This window comes from Erinaceus europaeus, chromosome 19 (genome assembly GCF_950295315.1).
Source record: "Erinaceus europaeus chromosome 19, mEriEur2.1, whole genome shotgun sequence".
NCBI classification, from domain to species: Eukaryota; Metazoa; Chordata; class Mammalia; order Eulipotyphla; family Erinaceidae; genus Erinaceus; species Erinaceus europaeus.
Window position 1 is genome coordinate 55,341,710 of NC_080180.1, and position 11,829 is coordinate 55,353,538.

The following is an 11,829-nucleotide window of genomic DNA, read 5'->3' on the forward strand; positions in this document are numbered from 1 at the left end:
AGGAAAAAATGGCCACTCAGAGCTGTGGATTCATTACGCAGACACTGCCCCCTAGCCATAACTCTGGTGGCCATAAGTAATAAATAACAATAGAAATTATAGTGGATTTACTTTTCTGGATAAAATTTAATTTAATTTGACTTTTTTCCCCAGAGCTAAAAGTTTGCTTCTAGGTTCTACTTGTCTGGCAGTATATCAACTTTGCATTAAAACATGCACGTCTGTATATACTCCATACAAGGACCCTGTCACTAAGACTTTAATTTTAATATCAGAAAGGAGATGGGGAGTTTTTTTTTTTCCTAACTGATTCTTTTAATTATTCACAGCCAACAGCTTTTCTTTCTTTAAAAGATTATTTATTTATTTATTTATTTATTTATTTATTTATTGTATAAAGACAGAAATTGAGAGGGAAAGCTAGCTTAAGAGTGGAGTATGGCAATGCATGTGGCAGAGTTTAAATGCAGCTTCTTTCTTTCTTTCTTTCTTTCTTTCTTTCTTTCTTTCTTTCTTTCTTTCTTTCTTTCTTTCTTTCTTTGTTTTTCTGCCTCCAGGTTATCACTAGGGCTTTGTGCCTGCTCTACAAATTCACTGCTCCAAGAGGCCATTTTTTTTTCCCATTTTGTTACTCTTGTTGTTATTGTTGTTGGATATGGCAGAGAGAAATTGAGAGAGAAGGATAAGACAGAGAGGGGGAGACAAAGATACCTGCAGACCTGCTTCACCACTTGTGATCCTTAGGCTGGTCCTTGCGCTTCATGCCATGTGTGCTTAATCTGCTGTGCTGTCACCTGGCTAGCACTTATTATTTTCTTTCAGTTGGCATTTATTTTTATGAAAGAGTGTAATCAGAACACCACTCAGCTATGGCGTGTATGATACCAAGTATCAAACTTGGGGCTTCATGCATTCAATTTCTGGACTCCAGCACTGAGCTATCTCCCTGGCCTAACATGACACATTCTTACAGTGCATGGTGGGAGATAATCACAGTTTGCCACTTCTCATTTGACTACAGAAGACTCAGTGGCAGAGTTACTGAATTATTCTTGAAAAAATAGGATATCTGAGGCAATTCTAGGAGCACAGGTTTGCTTAAGTGCCCCTGGATTGGACCCATGTCCAAGACCCCATGGTCTTTCTACTACTCTGTGTCATATTTTCCTTCCTTCCTTCCTTCCTTCCTTCCTTCCTTCCTTCCTTCCTTCCTTCCTTCCTTCCTTCCTTCTCTCTCCAACTCTTATCCACTGATATTCCTCAACAAGGTTTCCTCCACTCAGTGTGTCATGACCAGAATGCATGATGCTGCCCTGAGCTAGTCTGGAGATTCTGATTTTGATGCCTCTTAACATCAACTGATTTCAAGATGGACCACCCATCCTGAGCCACCCATGTACTGTACCCAGGGACAGTACAACTTTTTTGTATAAATTTTTTTTAATATTTATTTTCCCTTTTGTTGTCCTTGTTGTTTTTTTAAATTGTTGTTGTAGTTACTGTTGTTGTTACTGATGTCGTCGTTGTTGGATAGGACAGAGAGAAATGGAGAGAGGAGGGGAAGACAAAGAGGGGGAGAGAAAGATAGACTTCTGCAGACCTGCTTCACCACTTGTGAAGCGTCTCCCCTGCAGGTGGTGGTGGTGGTGGGGTTTGAACCAGAATCCTTATGCTAGTCCTTGCACTTTGTGTCATGTGTGCTTAACTCACTGCGTAACCGCCCAACTCCCAACAGTACAACTTTTTAACCCCAAATCGAGTTATCAGAAATGCCACTACTCAGAGATTAAGGCTTATATTCTTGTGTATCTAATTCAGGATTTTGGAGAGGAACAAAGTATAAAAGCATAAATGCATGTATTCACTTCCTATGAATTTATCAGCACTTAGTATTATATTGCTACTTAATTATATTTTATCAGAGCACTGCTGAGCACTGACTTATGGTAGTGCCGGGAATTGAACTTGGGACCTGTAAACTTTGGGCACGAGGGTTTGTTACATAAACTGTTGTGCTATTTCCTTGGCCCTTATTCTGCTTTTTAAATAATGTGAAATAAAGTATTATGGGGAGTCAGGCGGTAGCACAGTGGGTTAAGTGCAGGTGGCACAAAACTCAAGGACTGGTGTAAGGATCCCGTTTTGAGCCCCCAGGTCCCCCACCTGCAGGGAGTTGCTTCACAGGCGGTGAGGCAGGTCTGCAGGTGTCTATCTTTCTCTCCCCCTCTCTGTCTTTCCATTTCTCTCTGTCCTATCCAACAAGGACGACAACAATAATAACTACAACAATAATAAATAAACAAATAAGCAAATAAATAATTATGAGATAATTAATATTTTCAAATGTTTTCTGAAAACAGAATCTTCAATGGTAGAATCTTTTAGTGGATCATGAATTTTCTTTTTTAAAAACATGTATCTTTTAGTGAGCATGCATGTGAAAGAATCAGAGAAAGAAGATGAGAGAGAGAGAGAAGGGCCAAAGCAGTTCTCGGCTCTGACATATCCAATGGACATATCCAGAGAAGAAAATAAACACCACTCACAATCCTACTGCTCAGGATTAACTTCAATGACGAGGTTTAGAAGAAATCCCTCCATATTCTTTCCTACCTGAGCCTGCACACAGGACACACAACCACTCCATTCTCCCATTATCGAACAGCACCACATATTCTTTATGTAAATTGATCTTCCTCAACTACAAGTGTGTGTGGGAAAAGCAGACACCATGATACTGTGGTTGGGAAAATGGCCTTGGAGGTCAGACCTCCTGGGTTGGCATTTCAGCTTTGTCACTTATTTGTTACGTGACCTTGAGCAAGTAATTCCATTATTCTGCATCTTTTAGCCAGATGTGCATATAAACAGAGATAGTTGAAAATAATAACAAATAAAATAGTTTACAAACTACACAGTAATTATTGTCAGGAGCAAATGACACGGTATGTAAGAATCATGCCTGGTCAATGGTAACACTCAGGGAAAGTGTACTTTAACTTTTTTTTTTAATTTAATAATGATTGACAAGACTGTAGGATAAAAGGGGTATAATTCCCACCACCAGAGCTCTGTATCCCATCCCCTCCATTGGAAGCTTCTCTGTTCTTTATCCCTCTGGAAGCATGAACCCAGGATCAATATGGGTGTAGAAGGTAGAAGGTCTGGCTTTTGTAATTGCTTCTCCACCAGACATGGGCGTTGGCAGGTCGATCTATATTCCCTGTCTGTTTCTATTTCTCCCTAGTGGAGCAGGGGTCTGGAGAGGTGGGGTTTCAGGGTACATTGGTGAGGTCATCTGTCTAGTAAATTCAGGTTAGTGTCATGGTAGTATCTGTAACTTGGTGGCTAGAAAAGCATTAAGATATAAAGCAGAACAAATTGTTTAATAATCAGGAACCTAAAGGTAAGAATAGAGTAGATGAGATTTGGGGTCTTCATTTTGGAAAAGGCTAGTAGGTCTATTTTGGGTATATTACAAGGGGCCCATAACTTTAATAATTTTGACCTTAGCCTAGCAGCTAACATAGAGGTGGGCTAAAGGTATTGTCTGGGGAGAGTGTGTCAGATTTGGAAACAGGACTGGAAAGCTGGATCAGGGAAGAGAATAGCTCCCAAATATGGGGAAAGTATGTTAATATTGTTAATTATAAACAATAGTCTAGACCTCTAACAAATCCCTTTCTCTGCCATCACTGGTCATCTCCATCAGGAACAACATAGTGGGCCCTCTTGTGGGCCTCTACAGGACCTTTCATTCAAGGTCAATGTGGGTCAACATTGGTAGGGACTGCCCCATTCTCCAAAGGGAGGTTGGATCAATATACTCTGCCACTCGAGGAAAATGGATCCTGTAAAGAGTTAATATTGTTAATTATAAACAATTTTTAAACTCCATTTTTAAACTTCACATCTTCACTGAAATGAATGATGAGGAGAGCAGCACAGAATTTTAAGAATGCTGACTCTTAGAATTCCTAGCTATAGCCCTCTGAATCCTAACCCTGACATTTACTAGTTTCTTAAATAAATCTTAGATTCCTTATGCTCATGTTACATCTAGCAAAAACCCTTATAAGATAGTTTATTAGTTATTCATTGCTATAAAAAAATCCTAGACCAGAATATAATGGTTTGAAAAATCATTGTATTTAAAAAAATTTTTTATTATTTTTTTATTATTTATTTTCCCTTTTGTTGCTCTTTTTTGTTGTTGTTGTTGTAGTTATTGTTGTTGTAACTAATGTTGTCGTTGTTGGATAGGACAGAGAAATGGAGAGAGGAGGGGAAGACAGAGAGGGGGAGAGAAAGAAAGACACCTGCAGACCTGCTTCACTGCTTGTGAAGAGACTCCCCATGCAGATGGGGAGCTGGGGGCTCAAACCAGGATCCTTACACTGGTCCTTGTGCTTTGTGCCACGTGCGCTTAACCCGCTGCGCTACCGCCCGAACCCCAAAAGCATTGTATTTGTTCAAAATACCAACCCACAGTATTTTGAACTCAGCTCAACTGGGTCTTCTGAATTGCTCAGGCAGTTCAGATCCTCTGAGCAGATTACCAAGCCTGTGGTCAACTCTCAGGATTTTATCAATAGGGAAGGAGTCTCCAAAGGCACATACATAGATAAAGAGAGATGTGTTTAAAGGATAACCTTATTAGTAAATCACTTGAGTTGTAATAAGGATCTCCATTTGGAACTAATTTGAAGAAAGATTATACAAACACATTCAGAACTTTAACTCCCCCTTTTGCTTTGACCAGATCAAATACTTACCTATAACCCTCTTCACTGAAACTTTTCCTATAAGAACCTCCAGGTTCCTCCTACCTCTGGCCTGCACAGCAATGAAAGGTCCTCTCCTCCCTCCCCTCCCTCCTTACAAGGTGGGTGTGTTGGTGTCTGACTTTCTAGTACATTGGTCCATAGACCTACCAAAATCAGAGCCATTTTTCCTATTCAAAAACTCTAGATTTAGCTTGAAGGAATCACATTAAGTGAGATAAGCCAGAAAGAGAAGGCTGAATATAGGGTGATTCCACTCAGAGACAGAAGTTGAAAATTAAGAACATAAGGGAAAACACAAAGCAGAAATTGAACTGGATTTGGTGTATTGCACCAAAGTCAAGGACTATGGGGCAGGGGGTTCAGCGTGTTCAGGTCCTGGAACATGATGGTGGAAGAAGGACCTATGTGGGGGGTTAGAATGTTATGTGGAAAACTGAGAAGTATTACATATGTATCAACTACTGTATTTTACTGTCGACTGTAAACCATTAATCCCCCCCAATAAATAAAATAAAATACCTCCAGATTTAGGACCTATGCTGTTCTGAGGTTAGTAAATGTGCCAACAAAATACTCTGAGGCTATTGTATTGCTTGCATTTGACAAACTGTATTAGTTTTTAGTATTTGGTATTTAGCTCCAAGTTAAAGTTAGTGGTGTAGCAGGTCTGCAGGTGTCTATCATTTTCTCTCCCTCTCTACCTCCTCCTCCTCTCTCAATTTCTCTCTGTTTTATCCAATAAAATTGGGGAAAAAAAAGGTCACCAGTAGCAGTGGATTCATAGTGCTGGCACCAAGCCCTAGTGATAATACTGGTGGCAGGAAAAGAGAGAGAAAGAGAGAGAGAGAGAGAGAGAGAGAGAGAGAGAGAGAGAGAGAGAATAAGTTCCCCAATATGTCAGATCCCAGCTTTGATGTATTTCCTGGAAGGGAGTAAGTGGCTCCCTGCCTTCTGTTTGGATCATGCTCACTATGATTTCTAATAATTAAACACAGATAAGATTGTAAATAGCTGCAGAATTTCAAAGGAACATGGAGGGTGGTAGAGATTATAGCCTGTAATGATTAAGAGCTAGAACTGTCATGGCTGTGTAATGACACCATACCGGCACTCTAGGGGATGTTCTGTGTTTTCCCAGAAGGACACTTGGCTCTCATGAGTTCATGTCCAGAGAAACTGATGCCCTACCATGCCTGACCCTCTGTGCTAGGTTTTTAGGTGAAACCCAATTTCTCAAATTGGTTCAGTGTTTGCAGAACTCTGCCCCTCCACGTCCCTCTTTTTTATGATTTATTTCACTTCCAGAGTGTGGAGTCTGGCAGTATCTTCCCAGCGCAGCAGGAGTGGAAGGGCTCTATCTGAAGATAGTTGGTCTCCCATACTGTGCTGTTGAGAACTACTTCCTGACAACTCTTTCAGGGAATGAGTGGTCCCTAAGGACTGCCAGGGGTTTTTCCAACTACCCGCTACCAATCCACTCCTCATGCAACTTGTATATTTGTGTCTAGAATGAGCCAACTCTTCCCTCTCTTATTTCCTCCTTTCTATCCTCTCTTTTTCAAATCTTCATTTTCTTTTTTCATTTTAGACAAGAATTGCAACAATAGTACGTGGAATTCTGGCTATCTTTACCCAACTTCCGGTCATAACCCATTTACCTAACATAACCAATTTACAAATGCACAAAAGTAGGAAACCATATTGAAAACATATTCTTTAATTTTTTTTTTTTATCTTTCAGGTTACCACTGGGGCTAATTGCTGGCAATACGAATCCACTCGGCTACTTTTTCCATTTTAGTGGATAAGTTGAGAGAGAAGGGAGAGATAGGAGAGAGGAAGACAGACACCTGCAGACCTGCTTCACCGCTTATGAAGCAGCCCCTGTAGGTGGGGAGTGGGGGCTCAAACCCAGATCTTTGTGCTGGTCCTTGCTCTTAGTCTGCTTAACTGTGTGCACCACCACCCGATCCCCCGTTTTTTTTTTTTTAAACCAGAGCACTGCTCAGCTCTGGATTATGATGGTGCTGGGTATTGAACCTGGGATCTCAAGCCACCACCTGGACCCAAGAGTTCTAGTATTTTGTGAACTCTTTTCAGGCTAAATTTTGTCCTGATGTTTCTTCATGCTTAGATTGGGATTATGTATAATTATCTCTCTTTTTATTTTTTTTTTTAATATTTATTTTATTTATTTATTCCCTTTTGTTGCCCTTGTTGTTTTTTTATTGTTGTAGTTATTATTATTGTTGTTGTCATTGTTGGATAGGACAGAGAGAAATGGAGAGAGGAGGGGAAGACAGAGAGGAGGAGAGAAAGATAGACACCTGCAGACCTGCTTCACCGCCTGTGAAGCAACTCCCCTGCAGGTGGGGAGCCAGGGTTTGAACCGGGATCCTTATGCCGGTCCTTGTGCTTTGCGCCACCTGCGCTTAACCCGCTGCGCTACAGCCCGACTCCCTTTTAATTTCTTTATTAGGGAATTAATGTTTTACATTCGACAGTAAGTACAATAGTTTGTACATGCATAACATTTCTCAGTTTTCCATATAACAATAAAACCCCCACTAGGTCCTCTGTCATCCTTCTTGGATCCGTATTCGCCACCCCCCCCCACCTCATTATCTCTCTTTTCTAAAAGTTCCTGTCTGGATACTCTTCAAGAAGTGTTATGTTAAATATTGTAGACTCAGTCTATCTCCATTGGATGAATAAAAGACTCATTATAATCCTACTTCCCACACAGAGTGGATTGGGATAGTAAAAGTCAAATGTCTTAAAAATCATTTTTTACTGATGGAAAGTTCTTAAAGAAAATCAGTAACTGTCTTTACACCAAATCATAATCTTGAAGGTGTAGGTATGTCCTCCTTTCGACAATGTTTAGTTCCTGAAGGGAGGCTTGAGCTGTAAGGGAGAGCACTTAACTGTTTTGTTTTTCCCACCCACCCACCCCAGAGTCTTTTACTTTGGTGCGATACGCCAATTCCATTTCAGGTTCTACTTGTGTTTTCTTTTCTGATCTTGTTTTTCAACTTCTGCCTGAGAGTGAGATCATCCCATATTCATCCTTCTGTTTCTGACTTATTTCACTCAACATGATTTTTTCAAGGTATATCCAAGATCGGCTGAAAATGGAGAAGTCACCATTTTTCACAGCTGAGTAGTATTCCATTGTATATATATACCAAAACTTGCTCAGCCACTCATCTGTTGTTGGACACCTGGATTGCTTCAGGTTTTGGCTATTACAAATTGTGCTGCCAAGAACATATGTGTACACAGGTCTTTTTGGTTGGATATGTTGGGTTCCTTAGGATATATCCCCAGGAGAGGAATTGCAGGATCATAGGGTAGGTCCATTTCTAGCCTTCTGAGAGTTCTCCAGACTGTTCTCCACAGAGGTTGGACCAATTTACATTCCCACCAGCAGTGTAGGAGGGTTCCTTTGACCCCACACCCTCTCCAGCATTTGCTGCTGTTACCTTTTCTGATGTGTGACATTCTCACAGGAGTGAAGTGGTATCTCATTGTTGTCTTGATTTGCATTTCTCTGACAATCAGAGACTTGGAGCATTTTTTCATGTGTTTCTCGCATGCCTAAGATTCTTAAAGTCCTAGGTTCAATCCCTAGCAACACTATAAGCCAGAACTGAACAGTGCTCTGGTAAAAAAAATCAATCAGTCAGTCAATCAATCAATCAATCAATCAATCTCTGATGGTAGTTTGTTTTCAGGAGTTTTCCTGCTTTTTGAAACTTTCTATTATGCCTCTTTGTTTTTACTACAGACCTACCTTAGCACCTACTGTCTCTAACCAAAAGAACCAAGGGGGACTTTTGTCTTTATGGCAACAGATGGAAGTTAAAACCAGGGCTCAGCAGTGGTTTTCCAGCAGCTTTTCACAGGAATGAAGTGGCATCTCGTTGTTGTCTTTATTTGCATTTCTCGGACAATCAGAGACTTGGAACATTTTTTCATGTGTTTCTCGGCCTTTTGGATCTCTTCTGTGGTGAATATTCTGTCCATGTCCTCCCCCCATTTTTGGATGGGGTTATTTGTTGTCTTGTTGTTGAATTTGGCAAGCTCTTTATATATGTTGGTTATTAAACTCTTGTCTGATGTATGGCATGTAAAGATCTTCTCCCATTCTATGAGGGGTCATTTGGTTTGGGTAGTGGTTTCTTTTGCTGTGAAGAAGCGTTTTAATTTGATGTAGTACCATAGGTTTATACTTGCCTTAGTCTTCTTTGTAGTTGGATTCATTTCATTGAAGATGTCTTTAAAATTTATGCGGAAAAGAGTTCTGCCAATATTTTCTTCTAAGTATCTGATAGTTTGTGGTCTAACATCCAAGTCCTTGATCCACTTGGAATTTACTTTTGTATTTGGTGAAATATAGTGATTCAGTTTCATTCTTCTGCATGTTTCAACCCATTGTTTCCAACGCCATTTGTTGAAGAGACTATGCTTTCCCCATTTCATAGTCTGGACACCTTTGTCAAAGATTAGATGTCCATAGGTGTGGGGGCTCACTTCTTGGCTCTCAATTCTATTCCACTGGTCAGTGTGTCTATTCATGTTCCAGTTTGATGACAATGGCCCTATAATACGATTTGAGATCTGGGAGTGTGATGTCTCCAGTTCTGTTCTTTTTTCTCAAGATTGTTTTGGCAATTCTAGGTCTTTTCTGGTTCCAGATAAACATTTGTAGCATTTTTTCTATTCTCCTAAAAAAGGTGCTTGGGATCTTGATGGGGGATAGCATTAAATTTGTAGATGGCTCTGGGTAGTATATTCATTTTGATGATGTTAATTCTACCAACCCATGAACATGGAATATCTTTCCACTTCTTTGTGTCTTTTTCAATTTCTTTGAGTAGTGACTCATAATTTTCAGTATATAAGCCTTTCACTTCTTTGGTTAGGTTTACTCCAGATATTTTATTGTTTTTGTTGCTAAAGTAAAAGGAATTGATTTCTGGATTTCAATTTCTTCTAGCTTAGTGTTTGCATACAGGAATTCCACTGACTTTTGAATGTTAATTTTGTAGCCTGAAACCTTACTGTATTGCCTGATGATTTCCAAAAGCTTCTTGCTGGATTCCTTAGGTTTTTCCATGTATACTATCATGTCATCTGCAAATAGGGAGAGTTTGACTTCTTCTCTTCCAATCTGTATCCCTTTAATTCCTTGCTCCTGCCTGATTGCTATGGCAAAAACTTCCAACACTATGTTGAATAGTAATGGTGATAGTGGGCAGCCCTATCTAGTACCTGATCTGAGGGGAAATGTTTCCAGTTTTTCACCATTGAGTATGATGTTGGCTGTAGGTTTGCTATATATAGACTCCACTATCTTCAGGAATTTTCCATCTATTCTCATTTTTTGTAGTGTTTTGATCATAAAGGGATGTTGTATTTTGTCAAAGGCTTTCTCTGCATCTATTGAAATGACCATGTGGTTTTTGGTCTTGCTTTTGTTGATGTGGTGGATCACATTGATTGATTTACATATATTAAACCAACCTTGCATGCCTGGGATAAACCCCACTTGGTCAAGATGAACAATCTTTTTAATATACTGCTGTATCCGGTTGGCTAGAATTTTGTTCAGTATTTTAGCATCTATGTTCATCAGAGATATTGCTCTGTAGTTTTCTTTTTTGGTTGTGTGTCTGCTTTTGGTATCAGAGTGATGTTAGCTTCATAGAAGCTAGCAGGGAGTATTCCAGTGTCTTCAATCTTCTGGAAGACTTTTAAAAGTTAGAGATATTAGTACTTCTTTGAAGGTTTTATAGAATTCATTTGTAAAAACATCTGGTCCAGACTTTTATTTTGGGGGATATTTTTGATAACTGTTTCAATTTCATTAGCTGTGATGGGCCTTGGTAGATATCTAGGAAATTGTCCATTTCTTCCAGGTTCTCTAGCTTTGTGGCATATAGTTGTTCATAGAAGCCTCCAATGATATGTGAATTTCTGTGGTGTCTGTTGTGATATCTCCTCTTTCATTTACTATCTGATTTATTTCAGTCTTCTCCCTTTTTTGTTTTGTGAGTCTGGCTAAAGGTTTGTCTATTTTGTTCACTCTTTCAAAGAACCAACATTTAGTTTCGTTGATCTTTTGTATGGTTTGCTTATTTTCAATGTTATTTATTTCTGCCCTAACTTTAGTGATTTCTGTCCTTCTAGTTGCTTTAGGGTTCCTTTGTTGTTGTTCTTCTATGTCTTTAAGATGTGCAATCAGGCTGTTTATTTGTGCTTTTTCTTGTTTTCTAATGTGTGCTTGTATAGCTATGAACTTCCCTCTCAGGACTGCCTTAGCTGTGTCCCAAATATTTTGATAGCTTGTGTCTTCATTTCCATTGAAGTCTCGAAACATTTTGATTTCTTCCTTGATTTCCTCTTTGACCCATAGGTTGTTAAGAAGTGTACTGTTGGGAGTCGGGCTGTAGTACAGCGGGCTAAGCGCAGGTGGCGCAAAGCACAAAGACCGGCATAAGGATCCTGGTTCGAACCCCAGCTCCCCACCTGCAGGGGAGTCGCTTCACAGGCGGTGAAGGAGGTCTGCAGGTGTCTGTCTTTCTCTCCTCCTCTGTCTTCCCCTCCCTCTCTCCATTTCTCTCTGTCCTATCCAACAACAACAACAACAATAATAACTACAACAATAAAAAACAACAAGGGCAACAAAAGGGAAAAAATAAAAAAATAATAATAATAAAAAAAAATTTTTAAAAAAAGAAGTGTACTGTTGAGCTTCCACATATTGGGACTATTACTAATCTTTTGTTGATTGTTAAGTGTTAGTTTAATTCCACTGTGGTCTGAGAAGATGCTTGAGACGATTTTAATGCTCTTGAATTTGCTGATGCTGTCTTTGTGGTCTAACATATGGTCTATCCTTGAGAATGACCCATGTGGATTTGAATAAAATGTGTATTCCAGTTTCTTGGGATGAATGACTCTGAAAATGTGCAATAGTTCTAGTTTATCTATCTCTTCATTTAGCTCCCTTATGTCTTTATTGATTTTTTGCCTG